Source organism: Pseudopipra pipra, unplaced genomic scaffold (assembly GCF_036250125.1).
Source record: "Pseudopipra pipra isolate bDixPip1 unplaced genomic scaffold, bDixPip1.hap1 HAP1_SCAFFOLD_57, whole genome shotgun sequence".
Taxonomy (NCBI): Eukaryota; Metazoa; Chordata; class Aves; order Passeriformes; family Pipridae; genus Pseudopipra; species Pseudopipra pipra.
Window position 1 is genome coordinate 42,561 of NW_026991057.1, and position 18,543 is coordinate 61,103.

General features: G+C 51.0%; 2 long non-coding RNA genes across 2 annotated transcripts; both read left to right on the forward strand.

Annotated features, from left to right (window-relative positions):
- On the forward strand, positions 1-3,372 carry LOC135408729 (uncharacterized). Its single transcript, XR_010427803.1, has 2 exons — positions 1-879; positions 2,078-3,372. It is a non-coding gene; the product is annotated as an uncharacterized LOC135408729 (long non-coding RNA).
- A 13,294-nt stretch (positions 3,373-16,666) lies between these two features.
- On the forward strand, positions 16,667-17,963 carry LOC135408728 (uncharacterized). The gene is made up of 3 exons (XR_010427802.1): positions 16,667-16,770; positions 17,242-17,641; positions 17,746-17,963. It is a non-coding gene; the product is annotated as an uncharacterized LOC135408728 (long non-coding RNA).
- The last annotated feature ends 580 nt before the right edge of the window (positions 17,964-18,543 follow it).

Genomic DNA, 18,543 nt, shown 5'->3' on the forward strand with positions numbered 1-18,543 from the left:
GTGATCTGGATCTGTGAGCAGCCCTGACCTCCCACAGCACTCATCCAACGGCAGGAAGACCCTGCCTGGTTCCTGCTAGGGTTCTCGCCACCCACCGACAGCTTCTCCCTGCAGAGGTGTGGGCAACTACCCAGGCAGGATGAGACCTGAGCCTGGCAGGCAGCAGGGTCCCTGCCTTGACATGAAGAACCCCGGAGCACAGGGACCCTGCTCTGCAGGACAGCCCCGGGCACTCCTGGCTGCACCCCTACCTTCCCAACCCACAGCCATCCCTGGCAGAAGGAACCCACCTGCACTGTCCCTCTGACGGTGCTGCAGGGAAGGCCTGCCCTGGAGAACATCCTCCTCCTGTGCAACAGAGAAACTGGGAGAGTCCTGACAGAGGTGCAAGGCTGTGGGATGTGGTAGCTTTAGGAGATTCCTCCAGGAACACAAGGGACATTGCCCTGCACCTGTAGACTCACTCTGCAGAGGAGTGTGAAGTCGTGTCCCCAAGGGAAGTCTCAGCTGAACACCTCCCATCTTTCCGCTGCCTTTAACCTCCCTCTGCCTTGCTTCTCTTCTCTCGTGGCTACAGGCAGTGCCCTCGGCCCTACAGGGCTGTGCAGAGGAGCTGCTCCTGGGCAGAGCTGTCTCTCTGCAGTGCTGCCCGCTTGCCAGGAGCTCCCTGTGTGCCAGGAGCCCGGCCCAGCTGAGCAGCACAGCAAGAGCCAAAGGTAGCCCTTTCTCTGCCCCTCTGGGTTCCCCGCAGGTGTCCCTGGGGCTCCAGGGGAACCTGCTGTGGAACAGGCTGAACAAAACAATGATGTTCCCTCTTCTCCCCTCTTCAGTGACACTTCTTTCCAGCAGTGACATTTCTCCCCTTAGAAAATTAACAGGGTAAGATGATCACCTTTTCTAGTTTCATCATTACACAGGATGCCAGGAGGGTGACAGCAAAGGATCTGATAACTCCCTGGCACAGTGGGGGTTTTCCTGGAGTCACACAGAGAAATGTGTCAGGGCTCTGAGAGGTATCCACCTCTGAGCTGGACTGATGCACTGCTCACACACACTGGGGTGCTCAGAGACATGAGTCCTTCCCTCGCACACACACAGGCAGTTCATTGCAGCAGGGGCAGGGTCTCCCTGGGCTCCTGCTGCCACTCCCAGAGCCTGGAGCCACCTCTGCCCTGTAGTGCTCCCACCCTGCCCACTCCTACACTTCAGATGAACACTGGGGTTTTCTACTCCCTGGAACTGCCCAGTCCAGTCCCTCCCCGGTCCCCCCATCTCCCTGCCCCGCCCCAGCCCAGCAGAGCAGCACAGTCGTTTCTGGTCCTGCAGTAAGAAGGGGAGGCAATAGAGGACAGGGACAGTGACTGTGTGTCTGGACTGCTCAGGAGATCATCAGCTCAGGCGGCAGCTCCTGCAACCCCAGGGCCAGACCCGCTTCCCAGTGGCCCAGGCAGATGCTGCCATGTGGGCACAAGCTCTGCTGCCCAGGAGGGTCCTGTAGTGCAGAGCTTTGCAGATGGCCACATAGCGGTCGTAGGACATGATGGTGAAGAAGGGCAACCTCCGCTGTGATCAAGAAGAAAAGCAATGTGCAGCTCATCCTGAGCAGGAGATACCCCTGGTGTTCCAGAGGGAATTGGCCATGGCTTTGGGGACGGTGGTGCAGATGCAGCCCAGGTGCATGAGGGAGAGGTGGAGCAGCAAGAAGTCCCTGGGGGTGTGCAGGTGGTGGTGGCAGGCTACGGCGCTGAGGATGAGGCTGTGGCCCAGGAGGGCAGCCAGGGAGATGCCCAGGAAGAAGCAGAAGTGCAAGAGCTGCAGCCCTCGCATGCCAGGAGGAGGATGTGTGGGATGGAGCTGCTGTTGGACAGGAGCTTCCTCCGGGCATCAGGAAGTGTCCAAGGAGGAAAAGGCAGCAGAAATATTTCCTAGACCAAAGCCCATGAATTCCTCTGAGCATCTACCCTCATCCCAAGTATCTGCTGTCACACATATATAGATTCTGGACTGTAGAAGACAGGTTTAGCATGACTTTAAGATGATTTCTTCTGAATTTTTTGATTTATTTTTCTGCTGCCAGGTCTGACAGCTGTGTCACGGTGACACGGGGGGCATCGTAGAACCAAACAAACCCTGAGACATTTCAGAATCCCACGTGTTGGGTCTGTCTGAGCTGGAGTTCATTTTCTCACTGCAGCCATCACAGTGCTGTGCTTTGCATTGGGAGCTACAAAGGGGTTAATCACACCAGTGCTTTGGCAACTGCTGAGCAGGGCTGGCACAGCATCTGCATTGTCAGCTTCCTCCCTTGAATCGGGGGCAAGCTCATGAGAGGGGATACAGGCAGGCCACTTAAGCCAAATGGACCAAAGAGACATCGCTACAAAAGCTCAGGAAAGGAACAGGAAAGGGGGAAATCCATTTTTTTACAATATATGCCTTCTGAGCGGCCTCTCTGTGTGGTGAAGCCCTGCTTCCTGTGAAGTGGCCAGGCATGGCTGCTGAAGGGAAGTAGAGAATAAATCTCTTTATTTTCCTCTTCACTTATGCATGCACAAGCTTTGGCTTTTGCTTTAGTAAAGTGCCTGATCTCAAGGTAGAAGTCATTTTCCATCTTCTTCTGTCTCTCCTGTCTGGCTGGGAAGGGCAGCGATAGAGCAGTTTGGTGGGTACCTGGCATCCAGACAATGTCAACCCAGTGCAACATGGCAGGGTCTCATGGAACCAAAGGACTGCTGGGACACTGGGGGAACTCACAGAATCAAGCGACCGTCATGACACTGCCCTGCATCACGGAAGTAAATATTCCCTGGGAAAGTACAGAAACCCAGGGAATTAAGGGACATCATTGGGATGTGCGGGACCTCATGGAATTAAACAAACCCTGGGATATATTTGGAACTTCATGGAATCAAAGGGATAAAACCAAAGAATTAAACCCAATGACCAGAAACCATTGGTTTGAATATTTCTTTAATATGCCAGCTGGGGATTCAGGGGGGTGCTCTGCCATGCATGAATCAAAGAATCAGTATAAATTTTGGAATATAAATACAGTGATACTTGAAAGACCCCCCTTCACAAGCAGTCCATACTTAAGATTTTGGGGTCAAATAGCATCTGGGATTGTATTCGTGGAGCAAGACTGCCATCTAGCGTCCATTTCTTCGGGGGGGGCAGTCATTTTCGCAGAGTGGTCTTGCTTAGCAGGCCTCGTAGCATCTCTGATTGATCTATCCGACCTCTAACCCCAAACCTAAATGTTCTAGGACCAGCTAAGACATGTGTGTTAGAACTTCCCATTTGCTTAAACAATGTATAATTGACTTTCTTCTTAACAGAACAATCTCTTATTAAACAAGTTTTCTGAGGCAAGTAAGCTAATTTCTTGAAGATGGGCATATGATACACTCTCTATTAGTTTCCATGTATCATCTACATTCTCTCTCCTAAAATTAATTGTAGTCTTAAAAGAAAACACAACTACCACGCCAAGAAAGCAAATCCCTTTGTTGATTATGATTTTTATCTAAGAAAAACTTCTGATTTACTAAGTCATTTAGAAAGGTGATCCTCTCTCATTTCAGTGCCATTGTGACAATATGGGGCCTCCTGTAACACATGGAACACTGAACACTGCAGATTCCCATGGACTCAAGGGGCCATTGTGACACTCTATGGCCTCATGGAAGAGGGAGGCCCTGCAGAGAGACCTCAAATCAGAGGTTTGGGCAATCATCAACAAGAAGAAGTTCAACAAGGGGAAGTACCGGATTCTGTCCCTGGGATGGGGCAAACCCGGATGTATGGACAGACTGGGAATAGCAGCGCTGGAAAATGGCCTCTGGCATCCTGGTGGATGGCCAGTTGGCCAAGGTCAGTGGCGCCCTGGCGGGGGCTCTTTGCTCAGTCACACAAGGGTTTTCAGAAACAGTTCCTCCCTTGCACACACATACAGAGTGTTCACACACCCGGAGCCTGGATGCACATCCGCCCTTGTGGGGTGCCACCTGCTTTGCCACTCTCTGAGATGCCCCACGGCTTGAGGGATGGACATGGGGAGCTCTGTCCACAGAAGCACATCCCAGAGATGCATCCAGGGGCTTTGCCAGGCTTTAGTACTGTACACGCAATGTGACACCGAGACATCCTTTGTCCCACATAACTTCAAGGTTCCCCCAGGAGGCTGAAGGCAATTGTACTTGCGTGGGGTGAAACAGGAGGCCAGGCCCAAAAGAGTTAACTAAGAAATTTGGGCCTACTAACAAGCTGCCGATATCCAAAGGATCTCTGCTCGTTCTGTTCTACTTACTGGACCAAAGCTTCAGAGAATAGTACGATAACATGTAATTGGCCTAGAAGCAATAAATTAGAAATATAACAGGATCAGGTAGACATTTGATTAGGACAAATAGGCCTTTTACCAGGCTTCAGTGAGCGGGTCAACAACAATGGCAGAGAAGAAGGGTCAAACTGAGGAAGATGATTTGAAACCCCTTGCCCCATGGAGGAAGATGGGAACTACCCTCTCAAATGGGGAGCCAAGAGAAGCACCACCCCAAGCCCCGCCTGAGCTCCACCTATAATACACTTATTATTAGTATGCATAGATAGATGTTGTAAACACTTGAATATGCATTTAATCACATCTGAAGATTGTATAAAAATGCTGATTTTATGTGAAGCTATTGAGCAAGTTTTTCCAGAGCGAGCTGGCTTTCTCCCAACGTTGAATAAGCAAACACCTTGCTGCTTAAAGATAAAAAATCTCTGAATATTTTTCTCGGACTGATTTTTCGGATACAGGGATTGTCTCCCCACATCAAAACCAGGTGTGTGCTCAAGACTTGTTTGTGCAATGCAAACAGAGACACCCTGTTTAGTCCTTCTGCTTCTCTCCAGGGAAGGCTAAAGAACCTCTGTGGGCTGAGTGAGAAGCCAGTGCTGGAAGTAGTGTTTCTACTGTGAGTGCCAACAAAGAGCGGTAGGCAGGTCTGTGATGCATGCCCTGGGGAGTTGACCTGGGTTTTCCAGTGCACATGGCAATAGATAGACCCTTCTCTGGTGGTCCTTAGCTGGGGACGGTGCTTCTCCTATGAGATGCCTCGAGGTAGCACTGGTGGCACAGCCCCCGACAAAAACCCAAGTGGTCCTCGTCCCTAGCAGAAGTGCTCCTGCTGCCAGCCTGGGTGCTCCCCGGGACAGGCTAGAAGAAGCTGAAGCCTGGGCACTGAGCCTGGAGGGATACTCTTCCTCTCGTGCCCTTTCACAATCCCATGCCCTGGAGGACAATTCAGGAGTCACCACCGGCCAACAGAGGAGAAATATGAGGGAAGAGATAATGGTTCAATCTTGAGCTCCCCAATACCAACACACAACCCTGCAAAAAGGCTCGGTCCCGCCACCTCCGCTGTGCAGGGAGGGAGGGAGAGGAAGGCAGAGGAGGGAGAGGAGGCGGAGAGGAGGCGACCCGCCCGGAGCAGAGAACCGGGGTTGGCGGGGTCAGCGAGACGCCGGTGGCGGATCGGCGGCTGCAGCGCTGACGGGGAGCGGGGCTGGCGGCGCTGACCGCGGTTCTGCTCGGTGCGCCGGGCTGGCGACCTGGGACAGTGGGGGCCAGGGCAGCAGGTGAGGTGGTCGCGCAGGTCCCTGGAGGCTGCAGTCCTGCCTGGCACGTTCTTCACAGAGTTCTGCCTCAAACTATCTTCCTGTCCGTCCCTCCCTCTGCTCCATGAAGCATTCCCTCGGAACACTCATCGCTCTTTTCTTTGTTGAGCCGTTCCTCTTTCCTTGCTTTACTCTCTCTCCTTCAGCGAAATCCTGCAGTCCGTCCTTCGACTTTCTTACTTTTCTTCCGCTCTTTGCTTTGCTGAGTCCCGCAGCTTCAGTGACTCCACCAATCCAACTCTCTTTCGCGCACTCATCTCTCCACCAAATAATAATGGACACTTCCTCTGCTGCGCACCTTTATATCCTCTTAAAATTCTTCTGCTTATGATCCTGACTGCTTCCGTGTCCTCTGTTGTGGGAAACAACCTCCAGTGTAAAAAGCACTTCTGACGGTTTCTCTTCTTTATCTCCACACCAGTGTCTGCAGGCAGAGCCCAGGTGCAGCAGGACCCATTTTTAGAGACCACCGAGGACTGTGAAATCACCATCAAGTGCTCACACGGCAGTATACGAATCGGTGATTTTATCCATTTCTACCGGCAGCTCCCGGGACACAGACCCGAGCTCCTGGCACGCGCTTGTAGAGGGTCCAGGGAGCTGCGGGTGCCAGCGGGACTGCTCCCTGTGACAGGACATGGCCGTTGGACCGTCCTCTGGTTCTCCGGGCCCCGTCATGGGGACGCGGCTCTGTATTCCTGCGCTCTGGCGGACACGGACTCCTTGATATCATCGTCTTTGGAGCTTTCAGGGAATTTTCTTAGAAATAAGGGCTGTTGTTTCCTGTTTTCAGCCACGCCTACCAAAGGCCAGCCAGACTCCCAAAATTGCACACAGACGAAGAGTTTTCCCACACCAAAGATGCCAGCACAGAAATCTCTTCCTGCCCAGGTGGACACACCAACTGCACCACAAAGCCAAAGCTTCCAGGCTTTCTTTCCTGGCCAGAAGACCTGTTGTTTCCTTTTTTCAGCCTAGACTCCAAAGGCCAGCCAGATTCCCAAAATTCCATATGGACAAAGATTCCTCACAGAACAGAAAACTCTTGCTGCCCAAGGAGTCTCTAGGCTGACAAACCAACTGAACCACAAAGCCAAAGATTTCAGGCTTTCTTTCTTGGGTATAAGGGTTGTTGTTTCCTGTTTCCAGCCCTGCCTGACTACCAAAATTCCATGTGGAGAAAGATTCCTCACACAACGAAGGTGCCAGCACAGAAAGCTTTTGCTGCCTAAGGAGTCTCCAGGCTGGCAAACCTACTGTGACAAAAAACAAAAGCTTCCAGTCTTCTTTCTTGGGGATAAGGGCTGTTGTTTCCTGTTTTCAGCCTAGCCTCACAACTGCCAGCCCTACCCAGCAAAATTGCATAAAGACGAAGAGTTTTCCCAAACCAAAGGTGCCAGCACAGAAATCTCTTGCTGCTCATGTGGTCCCAAGGCTGACACACCAACTGCACCACAAAGCCAAAGTCTCCAGGCTTTCTTTCCTGGCCAGAGGGCTGTTTTTTCCTGTTTTCAGCCTAGCCTCCCAACTGCCAGCCAGACTCCCAAAACTGCCTATGGACTAAGATTCCTCCCAGAAAGAAGGTGGCAGCACAGAAAGTTCTTGCTGCTCATGGAGTCCCCAGGTGGACACACCAACTGCACCAGAAAACCAAAGCTTCCAGGCTTTCTTTCCTGGCCAGAAGGGCTGTTGTTTCCTGTTTTTACCTCTGCTTCCAGGCTGCCAGCCCTACTCCCGAAATTGCATACAGACCAAAATTCCACTAAGAAAAAAGGTAAAAGCACAGAAAGCTCTTCCTGCTCATGGAGTCCCCAGGCTGACTCACCCACTGCGCCACAAAGCCAAAGTTTCCAGTCTTTGTTTCCTGTTTTCAAGTCCACCTCCCAACTCCCAGCCCTACCCCCAAAATTGCAAAAGGACGAAGATTTTTCTTACAACACTTGTACCAGCACCGAAAGTTCTTGCTGCTCATAGAGTCCCCAGGCTCACAAACCTTATGGTCAGGAAAGAAAGGCTGGAAGATTTTAAATTTGTTGCAGTTGGTTTTCCAGGTTGGAGACTCCTTGGGCAGCAAAAGCTTTCTGTGATGGCATCTTTGCTGTGGGAGGAGTCTTCGTCCATATGCAATTTTTGGTATAGGGCTGGCATTTGGGAGGAGGGGCTGAAAACAGGAAACAACAGCCCTTCTGGCCAGGAAAGAAAGCCTTGGAGCTTTGGCTTTGTGGTGCAGTTGGTGGGCCATGCTGAGCACTCCATGAGAAGCATAAGCTTTCTGTGCTGGCAACTTTCGTCTGTGAGGTATCTTTCTTTTTCTGAAATTTTGGTGGATAGGGCTGGCAGTTGGGAGGCGGGGCTGAAACCAGAAAACTCTAGCCCTTATCCAAAGGAAAGAAAGCCTGGATGCTTCACCTTTGTGGTGTACTTGGTGGGCGGTGCTGGGGTCTCCATGGGCAGCAAGAGCTTTCTATGGTCGTACCTTTGATCTGGGAGGAATCTTGGTCCGTATGCAATTTTGGGAGTCGAACTTGCAGTTGGGAGGCGGGGCTCAAAACAAGAAACAGCAGCCCTTATCCCTGGGAGAGAAAGACTGGAAAATTTGGCTTTTTGTTGCAGTGGGTTTGTCAGCCTGGAGACTCCTTGGGCAGCAAGAGATTTCTGTGCTGGCACCTTTGGTGTGGGAGGAATCTCAGTCCGTATGCAATTTTGGGAGTCTGGCTGGCATTTGGGAGGCAGGGCTGAAAACAGGAAACAACAGCCCTTCAGACCAGGAAAGAAAGTCTTGGAGCTATGGCTTTGTGGTGCAGCTGGTGGGCCACGCTGAGCACTCCATGAGAAGCAAAAGGTTTCTGTGCTGGCAACTTTCGTCTGTGAGGTATCTTTCTTTTTCTGCATTTTTGGCGGGTCGGGCTGGCAGTTGGGAGGCGGGGCTGAAACCAGAAAACACCAGCCCTTATCCAAAGGAAAGAAAGCCTAGATGCTTTGACTTTGTGGTGCACTTGGTGGGCGGGGCTGGGGACTCCATGGGCAGCAGGAGCTTTCTGTACTGGCACCTTTGCTGTGGGAGGAATCTTGGTCTGTATGCAATTTTGGGTGTCTGACTTGCATTTGGGAGGCAGGGCTGAAAACAGGAACCAACAACCCTTCTGACCAGGAAAGAAAGCCTGGAAGCTTTGGCTTTGTGGTGCAGTGGCTGTGTTAGCCTGGGGACTTCATGATCAACAAGAGCTTTCTGTGGTACCACCTTTGATGTGAGAGGAATCTGCATCCGTGGGAGTTGAGTTGGGAGTTGGGAGGCAGGGCTGAAAACAGGAGACAGCAACCATTATCCCCAGAAAAGAAAGATTGGAAGCTTTGGCTTTGTGGTGCATTTGTTTTGTCAGCCTGGAGACTCCTTGGGCAGCAAGAGCTTTCTGTGCTGGTACCTTTGGTGTGGGAGGAATCTTCATCCGTATGCAATTTTGGGAGTCTGGCTGGCAGTTGGGAGGCGGGGCTGAAAACAGGAAAGAGCAAACCTTATCCCCAGGAAAGAAAGACTGGAAGCTTTGGCTTTGTGGTGCAGTTTGTGGACCAGACTTGGCACTCTATGAGCAGCAAGAGCTTTCTGTGCTGGTACCTTTGGTGTGGGAGGAATCTTCAGCCGTATGCAATTTTGGGAGTAGGGCTGGGAGTTGGGAGACAGAGCTGAAAACAGGAAACAACAGCCCTTCTGGCTAGGAAAGAAAGACTGGAAGCTTTGGCTTTGTGATGCAGTTGGTGTATCAACCTGGGGACTGCATGAGCCGCAAGAGCTTTCTGTGCTGGCACCAGTGGTGTGGGAAAGATTTTTTGTCTGTATGCAATTTTGGGAGTCTGGTTGGCAGTTGGGAGGCGGGGCTGAAAACAGGAACCAACAGCCCTTCTGGCCAGGAAAGAAAGCCTGGAAGCTTTGGCTTTGTGGTGCAGTGGGTGTGTTAGCCTGGGGGCTTCATGTTTAACAAGAGCTTTCTGTGGTATCACCTTTGATGTGAGAGGAATCTGCATCCGTGGGAGTCGAGCTGGCAGTTGGGAGGCAGGGCTGAAAACAGGAGACAACAGCACTTATCCCCAGAAAAAAAAGATTGGAAGCTTTGGCTTTGTGGTGCATTTGTTTCGTCAGCCTGGAGACTCCTTGGGCAGCAAGAACTATCTGTGCTGGCACCTTGGGTGTGGGAGGAATCTTCATCCGTATGCAATTTTGGGAGTCTGGTTGGCAGTTGGGAGACGGGGCTGAAAATAGGAAACAGCCGCCCTTATCCCCAGGAAAGAAAGACTGGAAACTTTGGCTTTGTGGTGCAGTTTGTGCACCAGACTTGGCACTCTATGGACAGCAAGAGCTTTCTGTGCTAGAACCTTGGGTGTGGGAGGAATCTTCAGCTGTATGCAATTTTGGGAGTAGGGCTGGGAGTTGAGAGGCAGGTCTTAAAATAGGAAGCACCAGCCCTTATGGCCCAGAAAGAAAGCCTGGAAGCTTGTGCTTTGTTACAGTGGGTTTGTCAACCTGGAAACTCCTTGGGCGGCAAAAGCTTTCTGTGCTGGCATCTTTGCTGTGGGAGGAATCTTTGTCCGCATGCGTGATATAGTTTGAAGATGCCTCCCTGCCAAGTCTCCAAACCTTACCACCAGTAGTCCCCCCCCCCCAAACCTCAGGGAGAAGAGGGAGAAAAAAATACTAAGAAAACCCGAAACGAGAGAGAGACAACCAAAGTGATATATATAAATATATTTACACTTATATACAATTCAAATATACAATTTCACAAGGGAAAGGGAAAGCCCACTGGCATCTATGCTTTGGGAGGAATCTCTGTTTATATGCAATTTTTCAAGTCGGTCTGGCAGTTGGGAGGCAGGGCCGATAAGGGCTGTCATTTCCTGTTTCCAGCGCTGCGTCAAAATTCTCAGCCCGACTCCCAAAATTGCATACGGACGAAGATTCCTCCCACACCAAAGATGCCAGCACAGAAAGCTCTTTCTCCCCAGGGAGTCTCCAGGGGGAAAAATCAACTGCACCACAAAGCCAAAGCTTTTAGGCTTTCTTTCCTGGCGATAAGGGCTGTCATTTCCTGTTTTCAGCCCTACCTCTTAACTGACATATCCACCCCCAAAATTGCATACAAACAAAGATTCCTCACACAGCTAAGGTGCCAGTACAGAAAGCTCTTGTTCCCCATGGAGTCTCCAGGCTGACAAACCAACTGCACCACAAAGCCAAAAGTTGCAGGCTTTCTTTCCTGGAGATAACGGCTGTTGTTTCCTGCTTTCAGACGTGCCTCACAACTGACAGCCCGACCCCCAGAATTGCACACAAACAGAGATTCCTCCCACACCAAAGATGCCACCACAGAGATGTCTTCCTCCGCATGGACACCTCACGCTGACAAACCAACTGCACCCCCCATGGAGTCTCCAGGCCGACAAACCGTCTGCACCACAAAACCAAAGTTTGCCGGCTTTCTTTCCTGTCCATAAGGGCTGTCATTTCCTGTTTTCAGCCCTGCCTCCCACCTGCCAGACCGACTTGCAAAATTGCATATAAACAAAGACTCCTCTCAAAGTATAGATGCCAGCACAGAAGACTCTTGTTCCCCATGGAGTCTCCAGGCTGACAAACCAACGGCACCACAAAGACAAAGCTTTTAGGCTTTCTTTCCTGGCGATAAGGGCTGTCATTTCCTGTTTTCAGACCTGCCTCCCAACTGCCAGACCGACTCCCAAAATTGCATGTAAACAAAGATTCCTCCCACACCAAAGGTGCCAGCACAGAAAGTTCTTGCTCCCCATGGAGTGCCCAGAAGGACACACCAGCTCCAACACAAAGCCAAAGATTCCAGGCTTTCTTTCCTGCGATAAGGGCTGTCGTTTCCTCTTTTCAGCCCTGCCTACCAACTGACAGCCTGACTCCCAAAATCGCTCACAAACAAAGATTCCTCCCACACCCAAGGTGATAGCAGAGAAAGCTCTTGCTCCCCATCGAGTGCTCACGCTGTCAAACCAACTGTACCACAAAGCCAAAGCTTCCAGGCTTACTTTCCTGCTGATAAAGGCTCTTTTTTCCTGTTTTCAGCCCTGCCTCCCAACTGACAGACCGACTCCCAAAATTGCATACAAAGACTCCTCACACTACAAAGATGTCAGCCCTGAAAGCTCTTGCTCCCCGTGGAGTTTCCACGCTGAATAACTGCACCACAAAGACAAAGTTTCAAGGTTTTCTTTCCTGCCGATAAGGGCTGTCATTTCGTCTTTTCAGACCTGCGTCCAAATTGCCAGCCCGACCCCCAAAATTGCATACGGACGAGGATTTCTCCGGCACTAAAGATGCCATCCTGGAAACTCTTGCTGCCCATGGAGTCTTAAGGCTGACAAACCAACTGCACCACAAAGCTAAAGCTTGCTGGCTTTCTTTCCTGTCCATAAGAGCTGTCATTTCCTCTTTTCAGATTGGTCTCCCAACTGCCAGAAAGACTCCCAAAATTGCATGTAAACAAAGATTCCTCCCGTAGCAATGATGCCAGCACAGAAAACTCTTGCGCCGCAGGGAGTCTCCAGGCTGACAAACCAAGTGCACCACAAAGCCAAAGCTTCCAGGCTTTCTTTCCTGACGATAAGGGCTGCCAGTTCCTGTTTTCAGGGCTGCGTCGAAATTCTCAGCCCGACTCCAAAATTGCATATGGACGAAGATTCCTCCCACACTAAAGATGCCAGCACAGAAAGCTCTTGTTCCCCATGGAGTCTCCAGGCTGACAAACCAACTGCACCACAAAGCCAAAATTTACAGGCTTTCTTTCCTGGGGATAAGGGCGGTTGTTTCCTGCTTTCAGATGTGCCTCACAACTGACAGCCCGACCCCCAGAATTGCACACAAACAGAGATTCCTCCCACACCAAAGATGCCACCACAGAGATGTCTTCCTCCACATGGACACCTCACGCTGAAAAACCAACTGCACCCCAAAGCAAAAACTTGCTGCCTTTCTTTCCTGGCGATAAGGGCTGTCGTTTCCTGTTTTCAGACTAGCCTCCAAACTGACAGCCCGACTCCAAAAACTGCATATAAACAAAGACACCTCCCACACCAAAGAGGCCAGCACAGAAAACTCTTGCTCCCCATGGAGTCTCTAGGCTGACAAACCAACGGCACCACAAAGACAAAGCTTTTAGGCTTTCTTTCCTGGCGATAAGGGCTGTCGTTTCCTGTTTTCAGACCTGCCTCCAAATTGCCAGCCTGACGCCCAAAACTGCATACGGATGAAGATTCCTCCCACACCAAAGATGCCAGCACACAGAAAGCTCTTGCTGACGATGGAGTACCCAGAATGACACACCAGCTGCACCACAAAGCCAGAGCTTCCAGGCTTTCTTTCCTGCCGATAAGGGCAATCATTTCCTGTTTTCAGCCCTGCCTCCCAACTGCCACACCGACTCCTAAAATTGCATGTAAAAACAGATTCCTCCCACACCAAAGGTGATAGCACAGAAATCTCTTGCTGCTCATGGACTCCCTAGGCTGACAAATAAACTCCACCACAAAGCCAAAGCTTGCTGGCTTTCTTTCCTGGCGATAAGGGCTGGCATTTCCTCTTTTCAGACCTGTGTCCCTACTGCCAGATCGACTCCCAAAACTGCAAACGAAGGAAGATTCCTCCCACAGCGAACATGGAAAGAGAGAAAGCTCTTGCTTCCAGGCTTTCTTTCCTGACAATAAGGGCTGCCAGTTCCTGTTTTCAGCGCTGCGTCGAAATTCTCAGCCCGACTCCAAAATTGCATACAGACGAAGATTCCTCCCACACCAAAGATGCCAGCACAGAAATCTCTTGCTCCTTGTGGAGTCTCCACGCTGACAAACCAAGTGCACCACAAAGCCAAAGCTTCCCAGCTTTCTTACCTGTCCATAAGGGCTGTCATTTCCTGTTTTCAGACCTGCCTCCCAACTGCCAGACCGACTCCCAAAATGGCATACAAACAAAGATTCCTCCCACACCAAAGGTGCCAGCACAGAAAGTTCTTGCTCCCCATGGAGTGCCCGGAAGGACACACCAGCTCCAACACAAAGCCAAAGCTTCCAGGCTTTCTTTCCTGCGATAAGGGCTGTCGTTTCCTCTTTTCAACCCTGCCTTCCAACTGACAGCCTGACTCCCAAAATTGCACACAAACAAAGATTCCTCCCACACCCAAGGTGATAGCAGAGAAAGCTCTTGCTCCCCATCGAGTGCTCACACTGACAAACCAACTGCACCACAAAGCCAAAGCTTCCAGGTTTTCTTTCCTACGGATAAGGGCTTTTTTTCCCTGTTTTCAGACCTGCCTCCCAACTGTCTGACAGACTCCCAAAATTGCATATAAACAAAGATTCCTCCCACACACAAGGTGCCAGCACAGAAAGCTCTTGCTCCCCATGGAGTCTCCAGGGTGAAAAACCAACTGCACCACAAAGCCAAAGCTTCCAGGCTTTCTTTCCTACTGATAAGGGCTATTTTTTCCTGTTTTCAGCCCTGCCTCCCAACTGACAGACCGACTCCCAAAACTGCATACAAAGACTCCTCACACTACAAAGATGTCAGCCCTGAAAGCTCTTGCTCCCCGTGGAGTTTCCACGCTGACAAACTAACTGCACCACAAAGCCAAAGCTTCAAGGCTTTCTTTCCTGCCAATAAGGGCTGGCATTTCCTGTTTCCAGCGCTGCATCCAAATTGCCAGCCCGACCCCCAAAATTGCATACGGACGAGGATTTCTCCGGCACTAAAGATGCCATCCTGGAAACTCTTGCTGCCCATGGAGTCTTAAGGCTGACAAACCAACAGCACCACAAAGCTAAAGCTTGCTGGCTTTCTTTCCTGTCCATAAGAGCTGTCATTTCCTCTTTTCGGATTGGTCTCCCAACTGCCAGAAAGACTCCCAAAATTCCATGTAAACAAAGATTCCTCCCGTAGCAATGATGCCAGCACAGAAAACTCTTGCTCCCCAGGGAGTCTCCAGGGTGAAAAACCAACTGCACCACAAAGCCAAAGCTTCCAGGCTTTCATTCCTGACGATAAGGGCTGTCAGTTCCTGTTTTCAGCCCTACCTCTTAACTGACATATCGACCCCCCCAAATTGCATACAAACAAAGATTCCTCACACAGCTAAGGTGCCAGTACAGAAAGCTCTTGTTCCCCATGGAGTCTCCAGGCTGACAAACCAACTGCACCACAAAGCCAAAATTTACAGGCTTTCTTTCCTGGGGATAAGGGCGGTTGTTTCCTGCTTTCAGATGTGCCTCACAACTGACAGCCCGACCCCCAGAATTGCACACAAACAGAGATTCCTCCCACACCAAAGATGCCACCACAGAGATGTCTTCCTCCACATGGACACCTCACGCTGAAAAACCAACTGCACCCCAAAGCAAAAACTTGCTGCCTTTCTTTCCTGGCGATAAGGGCTGTCGTTTCCTGTTTTCAGACTAGCCTCCAAACTGTCAGCCCGACTCCAAAAACTGCATATAAACAAAGACACCTCCCACACCAAAGAGGCCAGCACAGAAAACTCTTGCTCCCCATGGAGTCTCTAGGCTGACAAACCAACGGCACCACAAAGACAAAGCTTTTAGGCTTTCTTTCCTGGCGATAAGGGCTGTCGTTTCCTGTTTTCAGACCTGCCTCCAAATTCTCAGCCCGACGCCCAAAACTGCATACGGATGAAGATTCCTCCCACACCAAAGATGCCAGCACAGAAAGCTCTTTCTGACGATGGAGTGCCCAGAATGACAAACCAACTGCACCACAAAGCCAGAGCTTCCAGGCTTTCTTTCCTGCCGATAAGGGCAATCATTTCCTGTTTTCAGCCCTGCCTCCCAACTGCCACACCGACTCCTAAAATTGCATGTAAAACAGACTCCTCCCACACCAAAGGTGATAGCACAGAAATCTCTTGCTGCTCATGGACTCCCTAGGCTGACAAATCAACTCCACCACAAAGCCAAAGCTTGCTGGCTTTCTTTCCTGGCGATAAGGGCTGGCATTTCCTCTTTTCAGACCGGTGTCCCTACTGCCAGATCGACCTGTGCAGGCTCCGAGCATTTTTCAGCCTTCCTTCGCAGGGCATTCTCACCCTCTGAAAAGCTGAAAGGCTTTAACATCTGGATACGCGCCTGCAGCTGTGCAAATTAATGTAGTTTCTTTTAGGAAATGAAGGGGAAGTTTTCCTGTTGTGAACCTAAATACCGAGTCTACTCTGCTTTTTCAATCAGGTGACGAAGCTTATGGAAAAAAAGACCAAAGGCCTCAAGGTGAGTACATTCTACCGAGTTCTGCTTCTCTGGGATCGGTTTGGGAAAATCACGTGAAATTCTAAAAAAGCTTCTCTCCGTGTTTTCTAGTTGTTTTTTCAGCCTTGGTGTAAGTTTCATGTAGAAAAGGGCATAGAATTATTAGAACAGACAAACTAGACTTTCTCGGGAGAGATGGAAGAAAAGTCTGCTGATTGCAGTTCTGCTTTTCTTGTCTTCCCTTCGACTGTCATTTTCTCTCCCCTGCTGTTCAAATAGGCAGCAATTAATTGCTCTGCTGAAGAGTTTGCTGTACTGTGTCTGTCAAATTGATGCCTTCAACTCAAGATAGCACCTGCTCCTTAGTTACAAAAAGTTCCTCACAGGAAATTTTCAGGCGTGCCCATAAATCTCCTCGCTGTTTGTTTGGGAGAACAGGGTTTTCTCGTCTGTAACAGAATAGTTGTGGCATTTGCTATTGAATGCTGGTGGCAGTCTAGTCAGAAGAGGACCCCGTGCTTCACTAATTTTCCCTTTTTGTTGTTGGGGGTGACTTCTTCCCAGGGATGTTATTCTTGACCCCCCCGGGGCAAACAGAGGTGTCAGCGTCAGGAGCCATCCTAACTGAGGCCCTGGTAGGTAAGTGCTTTTTGTGTGACTGGACGGTGAAGCTGTCTGTGGGAATGACCTGGCTATTGCTCAGTGTAGTCCTAATTAAGGTGTCTTTTACTCCATGTTCCCAGGCTGCCTCTTTTCCTTCGGTCGCTGTGGACACTGTGCCGGACGCCTCTGGCAGGACTAACCCTGGGGCTTTTATGTCCAGCGTGCTGTGCTGTGTGCCTGCAGGTCAGAAAAGCTGGGAGTGCAGTCCCTCTGCTTTGGTTGCGGTGTCTCTTTGGGAGTTCTTTCGGAGGGCAATGAGAGAGCGATTTGGTTTGAAGGGGACCTTTAAAGGGCACCCTGTCTTCCGTAGGCAGGGGCACCTTCCACTCTCATCCCCGGTTGGATGCTGCAAGTCCCATCCAGCCTGGCCTGGAACACTTGCAGGGATCCAGGGGCAGCCTCGGCTTCCCTGTGCGGTGTGCTCTAATAGCTCTCCACTGGCATCACGAAAAATGTTGTCAGCACCTTTTGTGCGACGATGGTAAGCGGGACCCGGGTGAAAATTGCCTTCTCTGAGGTGCAGAGGGAAATAATTCTCCTTTGAAGTCAAATGTATTGGGTTTTGCACGAGTCTCGTCTGCCTTCTGTTTGAATTGCTTTCTCTTCTTGGCAGTTATTTTAAATTAAACTTTTATTTTGTGTCTCCCCCTTCAGCATCCTGTACAAGACAAAGCTACCTTTCTTTCCTCGTGGGAATGGACTGGCCGGGCTTTGGCAATCTGGCCCCTCGAAAGACTAAAGTGACTTCTTCCAGCAGGGGAAGACTGAAGCAAGGGGTGCCAGGAAGAACTGGAGTCTCTGGAGAATGAAAGCTGGAAGCGTGCCCCCGAAAATCCCCAGCCCCGCGTGGTCAGTGGTCTGACTTGCACGGACCGGTGGCCTTGGCCAGGAGCGGTCCTGTGGGAAGCGCCTTTGCCCAGGCTGTAATTTTAATTTCCCTTGGATGCTTGGCAAAGCCCCTCTGGGGGAGCCCCGGTGCCTGGCAGGAGCAGAGCGGGCTTCCAGGGAGGCATTCACCCGGTCAGCGTCAGGAACCATCCTAACTGAGGCCTCGGTGAGTGCTTTTTGTATGACTGGACAGTGAAGCTGTCTGTGTGAATGACCTGGCTATTGCTCAGTGTACTCCTAATTAAAGTGTCTTTTACTCCGTGTTCCCAGGCTCCCTCTTTCCCTTCGGTCGCCGTGGGTGTGCCGGACGCCTCTGGCAGGACTAACCCCGGGGCTTTTATGTCCAACGTGCTGTATGCCTGCAGGTAAGAAAAGCTGGGAGTGCGGTCCCTCTGCTTTGATTACTGTGTCTCTTTGGTAGTGATTTTGGAGGGGAATCCCAGAGCGATTTGGTTTGAAGGGGACCTTCAAAGGCCACCCTGTCTTCCGTGGGCAGGGACACCTTCCCCTCTCATCCCCGGTTGCTCCAAGTCCCGTCCAGCCTGGCCTGGAACACTTGCAGGGATCCAGGGGCAGCCTCAGCTTCCCTGTGCAGTGTGCTCTAATAGCTCTCCACTGGCATCCTGAAAAATGTTGTCAGCGTGTTTTGTTGGACAACGGTAAGCAGGACCTGGGTGAAAAGGACATTCTCTGAGGTGCTGGGAGAAGGAGGACTCGTGCGGGCACCTCCAGAGACAGCGGGAACGGGAGCGTGCTGCAGAGAAGGAAAATTCCAGGGGGTGGGTGCTGAGAAATTTGTCCTTCCCTCGCCCTGTGCTCTGCACTTAGCAATGGGTCAAGTGCAGAAGTTTCCTGGGGACCCTGGAAAATGATGCCGGGTCTGCTAAGAAAAGTGGGGCCAAAAGAGCAGGACCTGGGTCTGCGAGCGTGGGAGAAACAAGGGACGGGTCATCCTCTGCCTCCGGGAGGGAGGGCAGCAGGAAAGGCCACGGACTAAAGCACTGAAGTGCCGTTCCCCAGGGAGCCCCTGCCCAGCACTGAACTTGCTTCTGGCACTTGCTGTCCCTT